Below are 6,990 nucleotides of genomic sequence, written 5' to 3'. Positions count from 1 at the left end.
TCTGATTACTAGCCCTCTACAAATAACTCCCATCATCAGAACTAAAAGGGGATGCTCCATCTTTCTTCTTTTTCTTCACTTTATTATCACAATTTAATTCTCTAGGTGTTACTCAAATGGGTGACCAAAAAAGCTCCAAAACCCATCTAGTTGAGGTTATTCTGAAGGTTAGTTAAAGATTTCACAATGCATTTGTAATTTCTGACACTACAAATCAAGCCCAATTTCTTCAGATACTTATGTGAATGCCCTTTTAGACTTTTGGTGTAGGATACAAATATGATTTCAGGTTAAACCTACAGAACGTATGCAGTGGTATTAATAATACACAGACTTCAAGTCATGTTACGTATGCAACAACTGGTGTCTGTTCTAAGCTTCCAAAACCATGGATATATTTTGATGTTGTTTTGGTATGGGTAGACATAATATTTAAGTTATTCACCAAACGGAGTTACTCACCAAATAATAAAATGTTACAGCATTCTCAAGTTAATAAAATTTCACTAGAAGGTAAATATTACCTAATTCAGTGCATCCACTGATGACGAGAAGCACTGATATGATCAAGGGAAGAGTGTTATACATAATATCCTGAGAAACTGAACCACACTGAGTAAATCCTCAGCAGACAGACAGAGCTCGTAGACGAGTTATGGTAGCAGCTTTTGGGAAACCTGTCAAAGGGAGAAGAGCAAATAATTATAAATGTTCTGTTTACCTTAATAATTTTGCTGCAAACAGAATTATTTGGAATGTACAGGGAGAATTGTCTTCTGAGTCTTTGTCTGTCCTGTCCTTCAGTCTTGACTCTTACCTCATGATTATGCTTCTTTAGTCTTTTTGCCTGTAAAGGCTGTTTGATCATCTCATCTGCTTTGTCTGGGGAAGAGAGTCCATATCCTTCACAGATGAGTGCAGATTGACTGTGCACACGTTACCTCACCGCAAAGCAAGAATGGGAAAGCTTCTGAAGAGCCACTGTGCTACTCAGCTGCTATTTGAAATAGGAATAACTTTTACATAGTTGTTTTGTTTGACTGGAGGAAGGATTCTCTTTTCCTTCCCAGTGAAGTAAGGTGAAACTTCATTATTCAGGCCAGTCTCAAAGAAAAAGTATTCTCCCAAGGCTCAAGCACTTGTGCTGGGCATATTTCTTTTTAGTGTAGACCTGTGAAATTCTGTCGCTATAGAATCCAAGCAGCTGTTAAAGACTGACTGTACTGGCCTTTAATTATTTAAGAAATAAAGTTCATCCATGGGATATATATGTTGACATTCACTAACTGGAATTACACCCTTGTTACGCCAAGGCAAAAATGGTTTAAAGTATACTATGCTTTTAACTAAATTAATTCCTCCCTATCTTGATGTAAAAATTCAAGTTCTGTCTTTTTGGGTGCCTATCTTGTTGTTAAATGTATACCACCTTAATTTTCAGAGGGGTGCAATTGTACTTTGTTAGTCCACTTCCTCACCTGTACTTCCTGATGTGAAGAAATAGCTGTGTTTCTTGTGTTACTGACAACTTTAAGGTGAGATGGAACAGGGTGATCTGACACCTTGTCAATTTTGTCTGGTGTAGCGAGCATACTGGAAAGGAGAACTGATGCTCAGCCAGACGGCAACATTGTTTTCCAAGAGTTGAAACATAAATTATTTCTCTATTGATTCAAAACAATCTGCCAAGTAAAAAAATGTATATGATTATTATTAAAATAATTACAACTACAGACTTGATTTACCTGCATTGGAATTATACACCCTAGCACTGTGTTCAGTGAACATAACAGAGTCTGCAGCAGGACTAGCCCACCTATTGGACAGTGGAAAAAAAAATCTTGATGTTTAATTTCCTTATACTTCTCATGTGGCTTTAATTGTAACAAGGAAAACTCCCTGATCTTACTTGGTGATGCTAATATATAGGATTTAATTTAATCTGTATGTTGTAACATTCATTTTAAAGCTTAGTACATGTACCAAATAATGAGCCCTCGTGGGTTCATACAGATTTATGGAAGTATTGCCAACATGTATTAAAGGTGGGAAAAGAGGAGTCAAAAGGTTAAATAAATTGCCCAGTATTACATAATGCACCAGTAAGAGGGCTAAAATTACAGATCAATATGTGGTACTCTTTCCTCCAAACAATGCCACCTTGGGACCACTACTTCAAAGTAGTTCTAAAGTAAGCATAAATCCATATGTGAAAATTTTGAGCAGGAGATCACCACTAACAAAGGGAATCTGAGTCTTCCTGTAGTCAGTGGAGTTATATGACACCAATGTGATGCTCATGTATAAGAAGGGTTGGAAGAATGATCTGGAAAATTACAGGCCTGTCAGATGGACTTTGGTGCCCGGGAAGCTGATGGAGCAGCTCATCCTGAGTACCATCACACAGCACGTGCGGGACAACCAGATGCTCAGGCCCAGTCAGCATGGGTTTATGAAAGGCAGGTCCTGCCTGACAAACCTGATCTCCTTCTACGACAGGGCGACCTGCTTATTGGATGAGGGAAAGGCTGTGGATGTTGTTTGCCTTGACTTCAGTAAGGCCTTTGGCACTGTTTCCCACAGCATTCTCCTGGTGAAACTGGCTGCTCAAGGCTTGGATGGGCACACGCTTTGCTGGGTAAAAAACTGTCTGGATGGCCGGGCCCAGAGAGTTGTGGTGAACGGAGTTAAATCCGGTTGGCGGCCGGTCACGAGTGGTGTCCCCCAGGGCTGGGTTTTGGGGCCACTCCTGTTTAACATCTTTATTGATGATCTAGATGAGGGGATCGAGTGCACCCTCAAGTCAGTTTGTGACATACAGACATAATCTTAAGAGCAAATAAAGAAAAGGCATGATGACATAAGACTAGGCTCAGGCCTAGGTTTCTCTTAAGCAAGTTCAGAAATAAAGTAATAGTCTGGCTATAGCTTTCTTATATTACTTCTATTGCCAACTGTAGCCATGATGTGTAAGAATAAAACAGACAAGAGAATAAAGCAGGCTACATGATGCAATTTTGGTCTTCAGAGCTGTTTCAGGATTAATTTAAGTTCACCCTTTTCACACATGAATGTGCATGGAAAGGCCCCCCCAATCATTTGTTTTAGGGTTGTTTGAGCAAAATACTGTTTATGATGAAGAAAAATAAAACACAAGTTAAAGGAAATATCTAGAATATATAGATGAATTAAAGGAAAGAATATTAGGAAAGAGCGACTGTTATGAAAGAGTAGGCACTTCCCTGAGTGAGACTACAGTCATACAGCCAGCTGCAATCCAGAAGTCATACTGCCATGACGTGCCCTATGCCTGGAATGACAAGCCTGATACCTGTTTTTGGCTGCAGTATCTTGGCGGTACCACCTAGCTGGCTTTTGATTCCTGGACTATAGGATTCTCCAGAACATTTACAAAAGGTACATGCACAGGAATTTAATTCACACTCCAAATGAAGGAGGTGCTCAGAAAAGTGAAATATTTCTTAAATCTAGACAAACTCAAGGAACTTTGGAAAAAATCATTATTCATATACTGTGATGAGTAACTTACAGTTTAGCTGTAAATGCAAACATCTCAGATGTTCCTGATCTTATCAAATGCATATCTACTTTATAGTCTATGCAAAACCTTTATACTCTTCTTACAATATTAACTAGTGTTGAATTTTGGCATGGTTGGGATTCTTTTTTTGGTGAAGTCTCTCTGTCAAAGAGATAAATCCTTGAAATCTGACTACGGTGTTTCTCCTTTCTCCTTGTTTCAGCCTTGTTTTAATTAATGGGAAATTTGTTGTTTCCAGTCTTAGTCTTCATTATCTGATGAGAGTTATCCTATGCCAAAAAGTATTACTCTATGAAAACTGACTGCTAGCTCTCCTCAGTCTGAACTCCCTTTGCCTGTCTGCTCTGGTCTGGGTTTAGTCTCTTAGAAAAAGGCAAAACAAAACAAAAGAGCTGCCACCTCAGATACAGAGCTACGACGTGTCCACTGCTTTTCAGGCACATGCAAGAGTAGCTGTGGGAGACGGGAGAGAGAAAGAACAAGAAGCAGTCAGTCAGTTAAAGAGCGGGTAAGACTATTCAGAGATGTTCTTCATTCCCAACAGAATGTAAACAGCCCTGTGTGTGGCCCCGATGTCAAGTTCATGTCTTAGTTCTCTGGGGTATCTGAGATGTCTCTGAAACACCTGAGACACATAGCATTTATGTAGTTGCTCTTACAGTTAATATTGCAGTGACCCTAGAAGCATGTACAAGACTAAGTATCTCTCAAACAAATATTAAATAGAGATCCATCTAGTTCCCCAAATTTCTGCTGTGGAAAAAAAAAAAAAACCTTCAAGATAGAAACAGCTTTAGTGGTTTGAAAAGTTGCTACATAGATTTTGCTTTAAAACTTGGAAATAAATAATCGCTATTGAGTTCAAGAAAATTGGCCACCACACTGGTATTGGTTGGGGTTTTCTTATGCTGTAGAGTCAGAAAGGGGGGAATAGTGGAGTTTTGTTTGCTTACTCTCTCTGCTTTGTTTCTGTTTCTTTACAACTTTTCCTCTGCAAACACAACGATTAAAACCATTTCTTTTTAATTACCTCCTTTTATTTTTAATGAAAACTGAGATTCTTAAGTATCTCTGGGCATTTAGAGCTTGAACTTGAAGCACAAAAAACTAAGAAAGTAATCAATAGTATCAAAATCCACCATTCACTATTTTTCAGTATTTAGGCAACCACATGAATAATGAAAAAATAATGAAACACAAGAACAGTTCCAAATACAGTGAGACCAAACATTCACTAAGTATTAAAATCCATATTCTGTTTTCCAAGTAATCCACCAGCATTTACAGAACAGCATGCTACCTTTGCTAAAGCAATCTAAAGAATAGGCATCAAAAATTTAGTTTTGAAGCTCAAAATATTGTTTAATTAATATGAATAGCTTAAGATGTATATCTAATGGAGGCAAAGAGACAAAGAAGAAAACTTCAGAAAAGTGTCATGCAAGCACATAAAAGAATGAGTCTAATCTGATTTCAGATATATACAGTGGATACTGTATTGTGTAAACAACACCTATAAAACAAATGTAAGCATAATTTAGCTGATTAAAACAAATGCTTTTTCTACCATTAGAATAACAGGTAATCAATATTTTCTTACCTTTTTTTTGATTTTGTATTTTCATAAGTTCTCATATTCACTTAGATCCTTTCAGCCTCTGTGCATGGAGGACAGCACCAAGTCATGCAAGGAGGATTAGGCGTCACCCTGTGAAAAGGTAAAGCTGTTGCCTAGACTGTTAGCTCAATGAAGTTTAAGATCTGTCTGTGCCTGTCTTTCCTGTGACAGGTCTGAAAAGCAACCAGACTTCATAAGAAATGTCTTCCCCATTTGTATGAATGTCTTCTGAGGCATAATTATGGTATTCAGTTTCTAGAAAACCTGTAGGCCATTACTTTTTCCCCTACAATTAAACGAAAACAATGATCTACCAGCCAGGTAGATCCCAGTCTGTGCTGCGCTCTGGGGTTATGTTTTCCCAGGTGCAAGACCTTATGGTTGTCCTTGTTGAACTTCATAAGGGGTCTTGCTAGCCCACTCTTCCAGCCTATCCAGGCGTTCCTGCAGGGTGGCTCTCCTTTCCAGTGTCCACTTCCCCACTCAGCTTGGTATCACCACCAGACTTCATCGGGCAAAGCGTGATCCCATCATCCAGGTCACTTACGAAGATATGAAACAGCACTGGGCCCAATATCAAGCTCCGGGGGACGCCACTCGTGACAGGTTGCCACTTTGGAAAAGAGCTATTTCCCACCACCCTCTGGGTGCGGCCCACCCCCCAGTTCCCCACGCACCTCACAGACCACTTGTCTGGACCGTAACGCATGAGTTCCTCTGGGAAGACGCTGTGGGGACCTGTATCGAAGGCCTTGGAGAAACGCAGGTAGACAACGTCCACTGCTCGCCCCACATCAACCGAGCAGGTGACTTTGTCGTAGAAGACAATCAGGATTGTCAAGCGCCATTTGCTCTTGGTGAATCCATGCTGGCTTTTCTCGGTCACATGCCACGTTTCACTTGGGATAGCCCCCAGGAGGCTTTGTGCCGTAACTTTCCCAGGGATTAAAGTAAGACTGGTGGGTCTAGAAATTCCTGTATCATCCTGTAGGCCCTTCTTGTAGAGGGGGGTGACATAAGCCTTCTTCCAGACTTGTGGGATGTCCCCCGATCTCCACGACGTCTCAAAGATTATGGAGAGAGGCCTCACAATGATGTCAGCCAGCTCTCTTAACACCCTCGGGTGGACAACACCAGAGCACTACATAATTCCCTTTCTATGTTTACAGAACCAAAATGAATTTATTAGAACAGATTCTTTACACAACTCAAATGCATTGACAGGACCATGGAAAGTTTGGAAGGCTGGAAGGGAGCAATGGATGTCGTCTCATCAAGGCCGCCTGCTCCAGCAGAGGCAGCAGAGGCTAAGCTAGAGCTGCTTAGCCAGGACCACGTCCAGACTGCTCTTCAGTGTCCCTTCTCCTGTCACTGGGCACCCGCAGGAGGAGTCTGGCTCCCGCTTCTCTGCAGCCTCCTTCGGGACTTTTAATAGATTGGTCAAATCCCCTCCAAGCCTTCTCTTGACCAGGCTAAACAGTCCCACCTGGCTCAGCCTTTCCTCAGAGGAGAGATGCTCCCGTGCCTTAATCATCTTCGTGGCCCTTTGCTGGACTCTCTCCAGTATGCGCATCTCTCTCTTGTTCTGGGAGACCAGAACTGGACACAGTGCTCCAGGGGTGGCATCACCAGTGCCAAGGAGAGAGGAAGGATCACCCTTCCTTGACCTGCTGGTAAAGCTCCTAATGCAGCCCAGGACACCATTAGTGTTCCCTGTGGCCAGGGCACACGGTTGGCCCATGATCAAGTCGGTGCCCACCAGGACCTCCAGGGCTTCTTCTGCAAAGCTGCTTTCCAGGCTGGGCTGCCC

Source organism: Athene cunicularia, assembly GCF_003259725.1.
Source record: "Athene cunicularia isolate RWA chromosome Z unlocalized genomic scaffold, athCun1 chrZ_part2, whole genome shotgun sequence".
NCBI lineage: Eukaryota > Metazoa > Chordata > Aves > Strigiformes > Strigidae > Athene > Athene cunicularia.
Note: the sequence above shows the minus strand (reverse complement) of the source record.